Source organism: Bos indicus, chromosome 6 (genome assembly GCF_029378745.1).
Source record: "Bos indicus isolate NIAB-ARS_2022 breed Sahiwal x Tharparkar chromosome 6, NIAB-ARS_B.indTharparkar_mat_pri_1.0, whole genome shotgun sequence".
Taxonomy (NCBI): Eukaryota; Metazoa; Chordata; class Mammalia; order Artiodactyla; family Bovidae; genus Bos; species Bos indicus.
Window position 1 is genome coordinate 60,750,975 of NC_091765.1, and position 17,627 is coordinate 60,768,601.

Below are 17,627 nucleotides of genomic sequence, written 5' to 3' on the forward strand. Positions count from 1 at the left end.
AACAAATTATCCTCAAGCAAATGTCACACACAGTAGGGAGTGAGTTCATTTTCCTAAACTGTTGTCAAAGCTTTGCATACTGAAGCTTCCAAAAAAGGAGAACTGGAAAAATGACAATTTAGAGGTGGGAAAGAAACATGAGTTATTTCAAAGCAGCAGCCTGTGATACGGAGAAATCTTTTTTTTGAAGTGCCTCCATCTAACATTTTCCAAGTTGCAATCATTTCAACTGCTGGTTTTCACTGTTATTTATGCTAAAATTTAGCTGATTTATTTTAGTAGTATTTTACCAGGGTGAAAAGCCAAAAATGAATGGCGGGGGGTAAAGAAAAGAAAATACTACTGTTGGTTTTAAATGAAGTTGCTCAGTCGTGTCTTACTCTTTGGCTCCCATGGACTGTAGCCTACCAGGCTCCTCTGTCCATGGAATTTTCCAGGCAAGAGTACTGGAGTGGGTTGCCATTTCCTTCTCCATGGGATCTTTGGGACCCAGGGATCAAACCCAAGTCTCCTGCATTGCTGGCAGACACTTTACATCTGAGCCACCTAAAGTAAAGATAAAACTAGAAATGTAAGGAATTAGGAAAGAAAGAACTTTGTTAAGAAAACGTTAGACTAGTTTTATTTCTTCTGTTAATCTAAAACAACCCAAGGTTACTCTAAGTTAGAAAGTCCATGTATAACAGGTGAGGTGAGTAGGTTATGGGGTGGGGGTTACCCATCCATTGAGGCAAGTTAGTACCCACCCTAAATAATCAGTTCAAGGCCAGGAAACTCCTAACGCCCTTAATAGGATAGTACAGTCTCTGATGAGTAAGGCAGTTAGGAAGGGGAGAGTCACAGCCTCCTCCAAAACCTCCCTCACTGTGGGGTCCATTTATTTAGCTATATATCTTCACAACATATTTATTGTGAATGGATGGGCACTTTTTGCCAAAACTGCACAGACAATGAGTATAGACCATTTGCACTTTCATAGAAAAACTTACCTATTTTGAAAATACATCTTTCTTGTCTGAATGAAAATCATCATTTATTTTTCACAAGGTAATATTAGAAAATATTGTGCTTACATGGGTCTTCCCTGGTGGCTCAGACAGTAAAGAATCTGCCTGCAATAAAGGAGACCCAGGTTTGATCCCTGGGCCAGGAAGATCCCCTGGAGAAGGGAATGGCAACCCACTCCAGTATTCTTGCCTGGAGAATTCCATGGACAGAGGAGCCTGGCGGGCTGCAGTCTGTGGGGTTACAGAATCAAACATAACTTAGCAACATTTTCATTTTCTTTCATCCTGAAAGCACAGGGTATGAAAGAGAGGAGAAAAACAAATGACATTTCCTGAGGTCCCATGACATGTGCAGATTTTTACCTAGATCTTGTTTTATTTGGTGGCAAACTTAAAAGTAGATCTTGTCGTCTACATTTTAGAAGTAAATAACTGGAGAGTTAGCTTAAGCATTTAACCCAAGAGTCCTCCATTAGTGTCAGAGCTAGAGTTGAACTGGGTGTATTTTACTCAAAACTGCTACCTTATCCACTTAGCATATCATTTGACACACATTCCATGATGGCAGAGTAATGAAATTTCTTTCAATTTTTTTTTTCCTTATCTATAAAGGAATGAAAGTGAAAGTTTAAGTGTTAGCTACTCAGTCGTGTCTGACTCTTTGTGAACCCATGGACTATAGCCTGCCAGGCTCCTCTGTCCATGGAATTCTCCAGGCAAGAATACTGGAGTGGGTTGCCATTCCCCTCTCCAGGGGATCTTCCCAACCCAGGGATTGAACCCACATCTCCTGTATTTCAGGCAGATTCTTTACCATCTGAGCCACCAGGAAAGCCCTGTAAAGGAATAATGAAAAAAATTTTTAAATCTACAAGGAGGTATGTATCTTTGTAGAAAAGTTAGAAAAAGGGTTTCATATTATTATTATTTGGGGGACATTTTTCCCCAGGAGTCTGAGATTTAGAAACATTCTGGGATTTTTTTTCCCCTTTTTTTGATGTTTTTAAAATATATAATAATATAAGCATATTTTAAACCATTCACATCCCAACCTTCTTACAGTCAAGTAATCTCAATTCCTACAATAGTATTTATAAGCACGCTATACCAGGATCATTAAAAATGATAGCATATAACTCCAGTTAGTATTTCTCAAGCTGCAATGCATGCTCCCAGACATAGTCTCAGAAGTCCACATTTTCTCAAGTTTGAAGAACTTGAGCCTAGTTAATTCTACCATATCCCTTTAGAAGAAAGAACAAATAAATTACTTTATAGTTAAAACAGAGGAATGATATGAGGTCCTGAGAAGCACTCATACCACTTCCATAATATTCTTAACAAAAATGCGTAACACATGAAGAATCAACCAGCAAACCCAAAACGAGGGGCATTCTACAAAATAACTGGTCAATACCCTTCAGGGTGTCAAAGTTATGAAAGACAAAGAAAAGGTGAGGCCTTGTTCCATATTAAGATGACTGAGGCACTATGACAACTGAATATAACTTATAATCCTGGATTGGATCCTAGACCAGAAAAAGAAACATTAATGAGGCATTAACTGGCAATATTTAAATAAGGTTCCTGGACAGTAATATTAGACCAATGTTTAGTCCCTGATTTTTGATTACTATACAGTGATTATGTAAGATAGTTACATTTAGAAAATCTAGATGAAGAATGTAAAGGAATTTTTTGTATTTTTCACTATATTTTTAACACTTAAAATTTAGGCTTTTTGAAAGCCTAAAATTATTTCAGAATAAAAAGTTCAAAACACTAAAAAATTTTCAATAGACAAAGAAGGGTATGAAACATCAAAAAAGAAATCCCAAACAGCAGAAACCTGTGCAATGTCTATTAACATACAATGGACTAAGGGGCCCGTCTCCTCTACAGAGATGGCCTTAATGGAGATCTAACAGACAAGATGTCAGACTCTTATTTGGCTTCTCAGGTAGGTTTCCCTCCAGAACACATGTCCAGACTCCTTTCTAGTTCTAGTCTTTAACATTAACCAACTGATTTTTATTTCATATGAAGCTCTTGTGATCTGAACTAACAAGAACCCATTCCCCAGAGTCCAATTCTTTTATAGGTGTACTGAGAAAAAACTGATTTTCCAGGTTATTAAAGGTAAAAGCCAGACCCCAGACTTTGGTGATAAACAGCTACTTGCCCTGTGTGCTGCCCAATGACCATTCTGCAAGACCGTTACACCAAAAGCTCCTTACTGTTCCACACTTTGCTGCAAAGAAAATAGGCAGCTCCCAACAAAAGAATGTGTACTCAAGGTACAGTTACCTTGTAAAGCAAGAGAAGATGTCAGAAGCCAACTCTGAATCTTGTTGAATAAAGGATTATGGAGGACAAAATAGTCAAAGATCAAGAGCCAAACTCATACACAACTCAGCTAAGGTTTAGCAGACTGTTGGTTTGAATAACACTTTTATAAGATTCCCCTAGAACCTATATCCACAGTGGCCCAGAATGATCCTTATAAAAGGTAATCCTACCCATGTCTTTCCCCAACCTAAAGCTCGTACATAGTTTTCAATTGCATTTAAAACAAAAACAAAATCCTGGTAGTAGCCTAGTGTCCTGGGCCCTGCCCACTACTCCAGCTCTTCATCAAGGTCCCTCTGCTTTGCATGCTCCAGGCCCTGAGTCAGTCTTGATCTTCATTCCAAAGACTCAGTGCAAACTGTCCTCTTTGTCTAGAATGTCTTCCCACTCCCATCACCCTGACATACCCACACACTCACACACACCCAGCCTAGCTAACTTCGATCCACTCATCAACATCATTCGGGTTTCAGTTGAAATATCACTTAATCAGGGTGGCTTTTACTGACCAATGTTGAGAATTAACAGGGGTCCTATGATTTCTCTTCATAGAACCTACCACCATTTCTAACTATATATTTAAAGGCTCTTGGTCTCCTATTAGATTAGGAGCACCTAGAGGGCAGGGATTAAGTCTGGTTTGCAGACCACCACATCCTAAAGTCCAGCACAGCATTCTGCACTTTGGACAGAGAGGTGGATGATCCTGCCCAAGTCCTTAACTTTTTTCAGGGATTAAATGAAGCACTGTATGTCAAGCATATGGATATGGTAAGCACTCATCAATGAGAGCTATAAGAATTACGCCAAAAGGTCTTTGCTCCAAATATGCTTGAAATTTACCACTGCTTTTTCTTTCACCTGATGGAGGGGAAAACAGCCTAGCAAAAGATGCCAAGTTGTCACTTTTTCGATGATATTTCTTGACTGCCAAGTCAGCTCATTTTAGGATTACTGAAAAACTTCAAATTGCAAGGTATCATCAAGAAAGGAAACACTTCTAAAATTAACACACTACATTTTTGTTACTCTGAGATAAATCTATACTCATCATCAGTTCATTTTTACTTCCCTCTATAGTCTTCAACGACATCATCTCTTTCAAACTTCTGGTTATTACTACAAGGACATTGACTCCGTTTTCAAAGACTCTACTAATAATTTTCATGAAAAGGAGTTAAAACTATGGCCAAAATTTCACCTGCTTTAAAAACATGAAAAGCTTGCTTACCTCAACTATGAACTCGTGAAAGTAGGATAAATCAGTTACCCTGAGCAGTCCTTGTTCATAGGATTTAGAATCATGTACAGTGGTAAGTCAGTGAAAAGATAAAAATAGGGGACTGAAACACCCAAACTGATCATTTTTTTCAAGATATGTTTCATTGTAAGAGCAGCGAAATTCTCCTGGGCCCAGACAATATGCTCAGGCAAAGGAAACAGGGTCCAAATACTGAGATTTCTTAGGAGATAACTAGACAAATTCCTATTGACCAGAAGAAAAATGAGAATTCAAGAGTGTGTTACTTCCTTAGAAGTAAACGACACTTTAAAGAAAATGTCTCCACTGAAATTCCAGATTTATATATTCTATGCAGCGATCACCTAGCAGCTGCATGCAAGGTCCAGTGGGTAATTCAAAGATGGACAAAGATGGGAGTCGGGGGAGACTTTCCTTCTACCCTCCTAGGTTTGATAGCTAGGTCTATGAAATAAACTGAGAACAGGCAGATTAACAGGAGAAAAGGTCCACGAATGTATTAATTTTTAACATAACACACATTGGAGACATCACAGGAAAAATAAAATGAGTACCCCAAAAAAGCAGTGAGATTTGACAGCTTATACACCATCTTAAGGAAAGGGAAGGATATCAGCCTCTCTGCAGAGAGCAAACGATTTTTCAGAAGATGAATAAGCCCTTAGAAGAATAGATGGGAGACATCATAGTTTGTTATGAAGTCTGTCTGGGTGTGGTGTATGTGAAGAGGCAATCCTTCCCTGGTTGATGAAAGTCGTGGGGAGGGGATCTGTGACAACCGAGTTCCTTCTGGAGGATCTGTCTTCAGGTAGATAAGGGGAGTTCAGAGAAAGCCTCTCTCTGTATTTGCTGTTTTTCAAGTGCCTTTAGTTAAAACAATCAATACATCAAAGTAGCACATTTTGGGGGGCATGTAGGTGAACTCCTTCAGATGATCGGTATCCTCAGTCATGGGATAAACAGATACACAATACATACAAAACTGCTCATGCATCTGATACTTTGAATCTCACGAAAGCTAAGAACCTGTGGGGGGGGGGGGGGGGGTTGTGGGGGGGGCGGTGATATTTAAGCAAAAAAAGCTCTCTTAATTTAATCCCCTTGCCAGACTAACCAGCACACCCCACTCCCTCTCTACAGCACAATGACTAATGTTTCAGCACACCAGCAGCTCACAGCTAGTAGGAGGCGCTACTAGAGCCCAGGGCTTCTCCAAGTATGGTCCAGAGATAGACACCAGTCTGCAAACTGTTATCAGCTGCCCAGGAAATGGAAAGTGAGCATTTACAATAGAAATGTGGGTAGTCTTCAGACACAGTTGCCACACCCAAGTGCATGAATAGCAGACTCATCTCAGTGACCAGTTTTGGTGATGACGACCTTGTGAGGCAAGTTGTCAAGTGCTGTAGAACCATGGGATCACAAGAGATAGTTTAAGGTTACCTTCTCAACGGTAATGTAAGTATATTAAAATCGAAACCCACTTCTTTCATTGAAAGATCATTTACATTTGACCATAAATTTAAAGGACAAGTTGGATTTGGCTACTGAGGAAAAACTGAAGTTGAATTTTGACACAAGCATCACTTGCTTCATTTTGGAGAAAAGTGAAAAATAAAGATCCTGAGCTTGCTGAAATTGCTTTGTCTTTCTTCATCCTCATCAACATCCCTCTACAAGGCCAGCTCCTCTACCATGGGCGTTACTAAAACAAAATCATAATCAATTGAGATATACATTATTCATTAACTCTGAGACAAGCTAGCACTAACCCAGCCTAGAGCAAATAGGTTAACAAGCAAGAGTAAGTTCATCTATGACATCAAAAATCTTAAAACACTGATTACATCCAGTGAACCAGTGAAGTTGCTCAGTCGTGTCCCACTCTTTGCGATCCCATGGACTGTAGCCTACCAGGCTCCTCCATCCATGGAATTTTCCAGGCAAGAGTACTGGAGTGGGTTGCCATTTCCTTCTCCAGGGCATCTTCCCAACCCAGGGATTGAACCCAGGTCTCTTTACCGTCTGAGCTACAGGGTTATTTAATATGGAGAATCACCACTTTAGTCATAATTTTCTGTTCAGCTATAACTGGATTAACAAATTAACAAGCTATAGTGAGTTGTTATGTGAATTACCTATATTCATGCTTTTTTTTTGAAGGAGATGCACAGATTTTGTAATTTTCTTTCCTATATTTGCTGTGTTTATATTTAACAAAATGTAATTTTATTTATGTTGTTTCTAAAATATTTTTTTAAAAAACCTAAGGCTTGCATAACTTTTTTATTTCTTTCCTCCTTTTTTTTGTTAATAAAAGAACAAATCCATGACAGATTGAAAATAAAAAGACTAGACCTTCACCACATATAGGCTGAGAAGCAGAGGTCAGCCCCCCAGTAAAGCTGTACCTTTCTCTAGGGTCAGATGTGTTCACGTCTGTCTATGCTAGTCGTTCAATTGTATGTAAACACATAATAAATTGTATAAAAACACATAAAATATGAGCTCAGAAAAATGTTTCTATGAAAATGAAGTTGCATATCTGAATACTGTGGAGTAATTCAATGAAAGAGTAACACTAAAATAACTGCTGTCAAATTAGGCATGAAAAAGTGGCAAAGGATGGGGAGGCAAATCAGAAGAACCTGGAAGAATTCTAAACTCATAGCTCACAAGCATCCTAACACTCTAAAGCAAGCCAAACTGAAAACCAGGTAGACTAGGCATTGCAGGTTATGGTCCATGTGCCAAAAAACACATGGAAACCACTTATCAGGCCCTACTTCAGAAATTAGCAACATGGATGTACATTTATATGTCTAAATTTAAAATATAAGATATAAATAAATGTAATGTTTTTTACACTTCTCCACTTCAACTGAGCAGCTGCTGGTCATAAGAGCCCCAGATAAAACAGCTTATCCTATAAACACAAAATTCTGCACTGAATATTCAAGAGATTCTGACCTCCTGGCTCTATTACTGAGACATGACCGGTAGATGACAAAACAGGGACAAAATACAATGTATAGAAAGACACACCAGTCACAAAAAGCATAAGGAGTCCAAAGAGAGATTCTAACCATATAAAGAAAATGAAACAACTTGTGAAATTGCAAAGCATATGTCTCTTTTTTAGTAACACTCTTATCCATACTGCATTCCTGCAGAGAATGTGCTTTTTAGCAGTTAACAGCATTAACCAGGAGAAGGCAATGGCACCCCACTCCAGTACCCTTGCCTGGAAAATCCCATGGATGGAGGAGCCTGGAAGGCTGCAGTCCATGAGGTCGCTAAGAGTCGGACACGACTGAGCGACTTCACTTTCACTTTTCACTTTCATGCATTGGAGAAGGAAATGGCAACCCACTCCAGTGTTCTTGCCTGGAGAATCCCAGGGACGGGGGAGCCTGGTGGGCTGCCGTCTATTGGGTCACACAGAGTTGGACGCGACTGACGCGACTTAGCAGCAGCAGCAGCATTAACCAAATAAAAGCAGAGCCCTAGGGGGACTTTTTTCGAAAGGTCAAGAAACAAATGCAGAATCAAAAAGTAATATATAAAATTCCTTTATGAGATACTGCAAAACATTTTCCTCTTACTATTGTTAGGTAGGTAGAATAGGGAAAAGGAGTCCAAAATGGCAGTGGCTAAAAGACAAGGAAGGTCAAAGGAAGGTCGGAGGACCAGAGTGAAGACTTCAGGCAGAACAAACAGCACTCCTGGCTAAGCCCGATTTGCATAGGGCAGGCCCGGGTGGAGGAAAACACATATAAAAGGAGGAGCCAAACGCTCGCTCTCTCTCTCTCTCTCACTCTCCTGCTATCTTCTAAATAAAATAGAGCTGTAACACTGATTTGCCTAAGAGCTATAACACGGTTTGTCCAAGACCCAAGAGCTAATGTCCGTCGCTCCAAATCTTTATTGTGACGAGACAAAGAACCGAGGAACGTACACTCACGTGACACTATCAATACAGAAAATTGTTTTGAAACATAAACCAAACTAATCCATGGCCACAGGTTTAGCTTAATTCTGAATCAAACTTTTTGGAGCTTATCCATGGAATAAATGCAGGGGAGGAAAAAATAATTTTCCCTCCACATTTCTGAATTCTTAGCTGAAACTCTTGTAATAAAAGACAGATTAACAAGAAAGAAAAAAAAATAAAAACTCATTAACATATATACTTTGTATACATGGGAGATATCCAGAGGAAAATGAATAACTTGAAGAGGTGGCTTAGAATTCAGACTTAAATACCATCATAATAGGGAAAGGCGAGGGGGAAGTTAGCATCTTAGCGGAAAAATGAATGGGTCTTTAGAAGAGGAGGGACGAATGATAGTTTGTGACAAAGTCTGTCTGGGCCTGGTGTTGACTCCTAGTCTCCTTTCCCATGATAAGGGTCAATCCGTTCTGGGTGATGAAACTCCTGGGGTGGGGCTCTATGACAACTGAGTTCCTTTTGGAGGATCTGTTTTCAGGCAGATAAGGAGACAACTGGGACATGAGGCAGACAAAGCCTTCCCCTGCATTTATGTGGCTCAGAGCTTCCCTTGTGGCCCAGCTGGTAAAGAATCTGCCTGTATTGCGGGAGACCTGGCTTCAATCCCTGGGTTGTGAGATGCCCTGGAGAAGAGAAAGGCTACCAACCCCAGTATTCTGGCCTGGAGAATTCCATGGACTGTACAGTTCAGGGGTCACAGAGTCAGACATGACTGAGTGACTTTCACTTTTCAAGGGCCTACAGTTCAAAATAATCAATATATCAAAGTGGCATCTTCAGAGGCGGCATGTCCTAAACTCCTCCAGTCAAATTCGGGGCAGCATATGCTACTACCCTCCACACACAAAGCGCGGGCTATGGGGGGTGGACACCAGGTGCATGTTCCAGGCCCTGCCCTCCAACTGTGGCTCTGCCAATAATTAGAACCATGACTCTTAATTTTGGGGTCCCCATTTGCGATCTCAGGGAGTCAGCACCACAGGTGCTACCCACGCTAAGCTTCTATTACTGTGGAACTAAACACACCAGTGAAATGCAATGACGCTTTTATGGGCAATGAAAGGCAAGAGGCAAACATAAAATCCACTACAGTGACAGATCTGGACACTTGCCGCCTTGGTTATGAAAAAAAGGAAAACATGGGGAGACATGTAGCCCAGATAGCAGTGTCCCAGACAACCAAACTTTTATAATCCCTTCTGGGAAAATGAATAAAACCACAATATAACTTCTAAAAAAATTTTTTTTGTTCGCGTTCAAATAGGTTTTCTTCCTTATTTTGTAATTAGCAAAAATTTATTTTTAAAATAACAAGAAGGAAGTATATTGAGACTAGGGATTCACAGTGGTTATTTAAAGACTGCTTTACTGGCATCTTTATCTGCTCATACAGAACATTAAATTAATTTTTTCTTTTTTAGCGAAAAGGTGATAATGAAGTAATTAGGAACATACACTCAGAGCTAGGTGGCCTGGATCCAAGTCCCACTTACCAGCTGTACGTCCTTGAGTAAGTTTCAGTTTCCTCATCTGCAAAATGAGGAAAACATGGTCTCATCATCTCACACGGTTGCTGGGCATGAACAGGAGTTAATATACGTACAGCACTAAACACAGCTTTTCTGCACACACAAGAACCTACACAAGCATTCGCTAATACTTTATGGTGACTTTTTCATGTTTAACCAAAAATAGATGCTCACTAACACACCAAATGAAAACCAAACAAACATCAAGACCCTAGAAAACCTCACATAAAAATATCAACATTAAACACTTAAAACATTAAAATAACTCCAAGAATATAATGACATATATCATGTCCTATGACGGGTGTATGCTATATATGACAGTACCTTCATCTAAGTATTTTCCCAGGCTCCAATCCTTCATCAATTCATCCTACACTAGATGAAACTTCCGAAAGCAATGGGCTTAGGTCAGTCCCTCCAAGAACCTCGATGACTCCACACAGTACAGGGTAAACCCCAGAGCCAGACTAAATGAGCCGTTAGCACCCTGTACTTCACAGTATCTACCAGTTTGTACTGGGTTATAATTACATACTTGAGTGTTTGGTTAATGCCTTTCTTATCACTAGAATGACTGACAGCCCAGGACGTAGGCCTGCATTTTACCCACCACTGTCCATCACAGGCACGCCTGCTGCAAGTGCCATTATGTACGTGATGGATGACCCTCAGCATCCATGCAGGCTCACAAAACACCCCATTGGTACGACCTTTCACGGTTTGCAAAACACCCTCACATAAATTTTCTCACCTGAGTCTCACAGTAAGCCTTTAGGGAAGGCAGAGGCCCCAGAATTCAGAGTCACCGAAGGTCACATTCAGTGTGCTAACTCCTAGTCTGACGTTCCTTCCAGAACATTCTCCTGAGTTAAATCCAATAAATCATACTAAGGCTTTGACCTCTCCTTGTACTTTTCAGCGTCTATGGTTTTTACTCTTCCCTTCTACCCATCTAAAACGTCTCCTGCCTCCTTTCCTGATTTTCATTCTTTATTAATAACAGTGATTGATGGGCAAATGCTCCACCTTCCCTCAGGTGTCATACATGTTTCATTGCTAGTGCGTGGACACCCGTGTATTTACTCACCAAAATGTTTTTCAATTGTATGGACATTTCAATATAACACTGAGCACCTACTAAGTGTTTGACTATGTGAAATTCCAATGAGAACTGCACAGTTAGGACACTCCTGTCCTAGTGGTTAGAAAAACCACTGAAGTTTCTAGAAGAGAATAACAATGTAAATCAACATGCTTTAAAAAGCATACAATGGCTGCCACCCAGCCTGAGATATCCCAGGTACCTTAGTTAATAAGGAAAGTAACTGCTAATTCCCACTAAATAGATTTTATCAATTTCTATATCATTTTGAAAAAGAATACAGATTAAATTAACTTACCATCATTTTAAAGAAAAATACTCATACAACGACATCCACAAGCCAAGTACCCCCAGGTCTACTCCACCAAAATGGTTTTTGTCCATAAGGTCTGTTACACAGTTAACGGTCCTTCTCAAACTCATCAGCTCAAAAGCACACACAATTAAAATGGAAACAAGAGATGCAGGAATCCTATTCCTCTGAATTAACAGCACAGAACCACAGCTCTAAATACTACAGCAATAAACCTACAATAATCCTCGTGAAATATAGTATCAATTAAATGTTGGTGCAAGAAATGTAACGCAGAATTACTGCCGTATTAACACTCTCTGAAGATAAATCACCAAAGACTTTAAACAAGTGCAAATCGATTCTATGAATATTTAACACAGCTGGCTGTATTTAAAATTTCCCATGGCAGACATATACTGGCATCCAAAAGAGCTCCAAAGGGTTAAAAGTGAGAAATTATATATGAATTCAGAAAAAGGAAAGACAGCAGCCTGTGAATTTTTCTTATCTTGGAAATGACAATATTTTACAGCCTCAGGGGAAAGAAGACAAAACAGTATTCCATAGTGTTAACTCATTACAGGATTTAATAGAAACACCACCCAACTAATCCTTCCTTCCCATCTAAATTTCATTGCTGAATTTAAGAGTCCAATCTCAGATAAGAAAAAAAGTTGCAAGAACACTGTAACAAGAGGAAAGGACAAAAACCTGAGATATTGTTTGTCTCAAGATAAAGGTGTGGGTCCGTGAATCTGTATAAAGCTGCATGCCTGTCTCCACCTCACTGTCTCCTAAGGACACAACTGCTTTCGAACACCATGGTACCACAGGTTTTGAACAAGCCTAAGCAAGCCTGCAGAACGGTGGGGTTGTGCTGGTTTTCTTGTTTGAGGGTCTTTAAAAGTAGACTGAAACTTGCCCAGGTGTTTTCTTTTATCTTCCAACAGATCAAGTGGCCTCCGCACACCGCGCACCCCCCCCATAAGTTTCTTGATCACTCTGCCTTTCCCACACCTTGACCATCTACAAGGCGGTTGATTTATAAATAAATCCCGCAGAGAAGCCATGACCAACCTCTAGAGAGGAGCCTCATGAGGAAAAACTTCCCTTTTATTATATCTAAAGCTCAGTTTAATTCCACTTCCCTCTTTTTTTTTCCCTCTGTGAACTCAGTAGAAGGGAATAAATCCTTGAAAGAAATAAAATCCCTTTTATCTCACAAAATAATCACATGTGCAAATTCTATAAGTTAATAGCTAATAGGTGTGCCCCTCAAAGGAGGGAAGACATCAATGATCAAATTTAATTCTCTCATTTGTGTTTAAAAGAGTCAGACCTAATTTGGCCTTATAGAAACAAAGCATTTAATGTCTCCTTTGGTTCTGAAATTGTACCAGTCTCCCTGAAAGTTTAAGTTCACACTTTCACCTACATTCAATTCCCAGCAAGTGTATAGAGCTTTTCCTAATAGTTTCACTGAGTCATTGAGGGAATTGGAGTAAAACCCAAGTTCCTTCTGTTTAACTCCACTCTGAGTTGCCCTTTTAGGTCTTCTGCTCCCTTACCTTGGCAGACTGGGAAGATGAGATAAAATTCAAGTATGTTAATTATACTTTGCTCCTAATTCTTGATTTTAAGATATGCAAAGGAGAAAATTGCGATGCTACTAAAATTGTTTTTGGAGGTAAATTATCCTGCAGACTAATTATGTATAATTTCTTCATTTTCTTTATTCAAGCAAATGAATTCCAGATAAATTTCCTTTTAGGTCAAATTTTTCTTCTCTTGAAAAAATTCATGACTAAGCCTATATAACCCTAACACTGCCTTACTCAACCCTCAAGAACTGAGTATTACTACATATCCTGTTAGGAGGAAAGGAGCTAAAACTTGTCTGAAAGGCGGTAACATTACATACTTTGCCATAAAGTTGCTATTTCTGAGAAGAGCTAAGACTAAACAACCCTGTAAAAGAAAAGAGGAGGGAGCCTAAGAAGTATCGATACCTGACCTCCATCCTAAGATGATCACACAAAGGTTTTCCATTTCTAGCATCCTAGTTACTCTTCATCTCTGCTGTCAACACGGGCCCTCCCAGCAAGCTACTCATAAAATTAAATGCTGCCTGTGTTTAGCCTCTACTTTGTCTCTTCCGAGTTCACTCTAACCAGGCTTTCATCACTGTCATTCTATCAGAACTGCTCTTGTCAAAGTCACCAATGGCCTCCATGTTGCCAAAGCCAGAGGTCAACCCGTTTCTTACTCTATTGGATGATTACTTTTGAAACACATTCATTACATGCCTTCTGAAACCCCTCTGCCCTCTTTCTTTGGGTTCACTTCCCACCTCACTGACTCCTCTTTTCAGGGCTCTCTCTGCTGGTCCCTTTCACCTTTGAACTCTGGATTCCAGAATCTCTCATACATCCAATTGCCTCCTCAACCTCTCTACATGAGTGTCTAACAGGCATCACAAACTTAAGTCCTAAATCAGACTCCTACTGTTACCACCTCACTGGCTCCTTGCAAAACCCTGCCCATCTCAGCAAACGGCAACTCCATTCTTCCAGGTGCTCAGGAGCCATCCTTGCCTCTTCATTTGTTTCCTCTCTCTCTCTCTCCTTCCTCCTCACCACATCTAATCTACTGCGATAACAGCTCTACCTTAGTATATCTTAAACCTCACAAATCACTACCACCCTCTCTAGCATCCGGCACAGTGAACAGCATCTCCTGCCTTGATTACAGTAATGCCTCTGCTTCCTCTCTTCATTCTCATCTCCACAAAAGAGTGATCATTTGTAAAAGATAAATGTGATTATTATATTATTAACCTGTTCAAAACCCTCTAAGGGCTTCCCACCTGCTATGGGTTGAAGTGTTCCCCCACCCTACCTCACGAATTCACATGTTGACGTCCTAACCCCCCAATACCTTATTTGGAAAGATGGTCATTGCAGATTTATCAGTTAAGATGATGTCATTAGGGTGGACCCTAAACCAATATGACTGGTATCCACCTAAGAAGGGGAAATTTGGACACAAAGACACACACATAGGGAGAACCCCACAGGAAGGTGTGGGTTGAGACCTGCAAGCCAAGGAACACCAAATATTGCCAGCAAACAACCAAAAGCTAGGAGAGAGAGATGGAGCACAGACTCTCACACCACCATCAGAAGGAACCAACCCTGCAGGACCCTGATGGACTCATGACATCCAGAACCGTGAACCAATACATTTCTGTTGTTCTTCCACCCAGTTTGCGGAACTCTATTAGAGCAGCCCGAGCAAACTAATACACTATTTCACGCAGCATAAAAGGTGAACTCCGTGCAATGGCACAAAGGTCCCACATGACTGTACCCGACTCACACCCTGGCCCCCTTGATGTTCCCCCAATAGGCCAGGCGCATGTCTCAGGGCCCCTGCGATGGCTCTTCCTGCAGCCTCTCTGCTCTGCTCCGGTACCAGCAATTCTTTTAGATGTCTGTCTCAATGCCTCCATAAGGCCTTCTCCTCCCTCCAACACTCTCACTCCCCTCACCAAGTCTTGTCTTTCTCCACCATTGTGTCACCTCCAGAAACTTACTTACTGTGACAGACTGGGAGAGCCACTGCTAAGAGCTGCAGAGCAGCTGCAGGCAGAAGCACTCCAGGGCCCAGCTCCTCGGTGACCAGAGAACGTCCTGCCGGAGGCCACACCCCTTCCGGGCAGCCACACCAGGTAACACACCTGAAGGCAGCGAGCTCATCGCTGATGCCTCAGCTTGTCAGGCAATCCATGCTCACTCCAGGGTTCTCAGGCAGGCTGGTGGAGGCTCTGTCAAACCTGCACCGCAGCTCAACCTCATCCTCTGTCCAATCCTGTTTCCACCCCCTTCTGTTCACTGTGTGGATCCCAAGTCAACACCTTGTTCCCCAACCTCCAAATCAGCGCCTACTTCAAGAAAACCCAACCCTGAAGCACTTACCTGCCTCCCGCCACTTGAGTATTATCTTATTGAGGGCAGAGAGTTTGTTTCAATGTGTCCCCAAAGCCTAAAATACTACCTAGTAGGAACAGGAAATAACTGAATGGGGATGGTGGAAGGAAGAAAAGGAGAGGAAAAAAGAAAAGGAGGGAGAGAGGGAAGGAGGGAGAGCACTGACTCTGCGGATAGGAGACTGCTGCTGCTGCTGCTGCTGCTGCTGCTAAGTCGCTTCAGTCATGTCCGACTCTGTGCGACCCCATAGACGGCAGCCCACCAGGGTCCCCCGTCCCTGGGATTCTCCAGGCAAGAACACTGGAGTGGGTTGCCATTTCCTTCTCCAATGCATGAAAGTGAAAAGTAGAAGTGAAGTCGCTCAGTAGTCATGGCCTGCAGCCTACCAGGCTCCTCCGTCCATGGGATTTTCCAGGCAAGAGTACTGGAGTGGGTTGCCATTGCCTTCTCCATGGATAGGAGACTAGCCCCTGGATAAAATAAACTCTTAAGATAGTCATTATCTGTCACAAAGCAAAAGGAATACATACGATTACAATGAAACTGTGCATGAGGTTTCCAAAGTGCACGTGGCTGTTTTATTTCAGAGAAACTTAAAAAATTTTGTGTACAAAGTCTCTGAGATTCACTTAGTATCTTTATACTCCTGACTCCTCCCTTCGTCCTAGGATTTTAAATTTTGAAACCTCAAGGTCTACCATCAAGAGGATTTCAGGACCCCAACCTTTCAGGCAGGAAAAATACTGTGTAACTACTGTTCAATAGCTTTGTGATATCTTATATGTTAATTCTTAACTCCCACTAACAAGAAACTCTGCTTGGCATTTGATGGATATAAACAGTGTATTATAGCCTTTCTCTTTATTGACTGTGTCTTATTTCAGGCCTCACTCTCTCTCTCTCTCTCTATATATATATACACACACACACTTTTTTTCCCCTCAGAGAACTGCCTTTCACGTTATTGCAAAACTAATTGCATTCAGCTCTGACAAATGACATAAAATATATTTTCCATGCTCCATAATTGGCTACTTGTTTGGACCCAAATAAAGCTGATTTCCACCTGGTCACGTACCTCATGCCAATTCAATCAGGAATATGTGAGGTTTGACTACAAAGTAACAAAGCTGAGAGGGTTGTGTGTGCTTGATTTATAGAGTCACTTCCATTTCTTTACATATCATTGCATAATGGGATTCTAAGGGGAAAATGTAAAGACATGTTTAACAACAAAATCACCTCTAAACTAGAGCTACTATCACTCTACTGGTCTGAATTACAAATGGATTCAGAACACTGTGCTTAGAGCACAGAAACGTCATACACAGTTGTATGTACACATAGATAAACATAAATATTCCATACATAGAAATATTTTATAACCATAAATATGAATAACAGGGTCCTCCCAGTCAAACCTATCTAATTTCATCAACCTTCTGAAATTACATCTTTCACTGAAGCAGCCCCAGGGCACAAATGCAATAAGATAACATTAATTAAAATACATAAAACCATCCAGGAGTAGCAAGGAATATACTATCCAATTTTTTAAGGGTAGAAGTTGAACCAAAAATAGTAATCAATGTTTTGCCAGCTTAAAAAGCTAAGTCTTACATAGTGCCTGAAGCTACAACTCTACCAGACTTTCTCCAAGGTAGAATAATAATAATAATTAGCATGTTATTCATCCGTCTGGTATGCACCTAACTTGGCAGTGTACATGTGCACGCTCATTTTGCAACCACAAGCTTCAGTTCTCTGCTACCTACTGGCCATTAAGCAGAATCTGCGAAGTTCCAAAATACAACGTGCCATCCCCAATCACTATGCCAACATTCAAAGCACACACAAAAAATGGAGATTCTATGCAATCCTAATGAGACCCTCGTAACTACTGCTGCTGAAGTTCAGCTCTCCACTTCATGACATCTGGGGACTGAAAAAAGAAAACAAATTCCTAGGACATTTCAGAAGACTGGCCATTCCTGTTGATGATCTACCTAGATAACGCAAAAGAAAAGAATCTTAAAGAGGCAGGAAGGTTTCCAGCTCTGGTGTCTGTGGGGACAGTCGT

At 40.8% G+C, this 17,627-nt stretch overlaps 1 protein-coding gene across 11 annotated transcripts in view; it reads right to left on the reverse strand.

Moving 5' to 3' along the window:
* The window catches only part of APBB2 (amyloid beta precursor protein binding family B member 2), a 385,290-nt gene that overhangs the window by 333,187 nt on the left and 34,476 nt on the right, over positions 1 to 17,627 (reverse strand). Inside the window, exon 2 of one of the 11 annotated variants that reach the window (XM_070791342.1) lies at positions 10,123 to 10,159. The exons of the other annotated variants lie outside the window; for them this stretch is intronic. The gene's annotated coding sequence lies outside the window, so the exon portion shown is untranslated. The remainder of the gene's footprint in view (positions 1 to 10,122; positions 10,160 to 17,627) is intronic. 11 annotated transcript variants of the gene reach the window in all.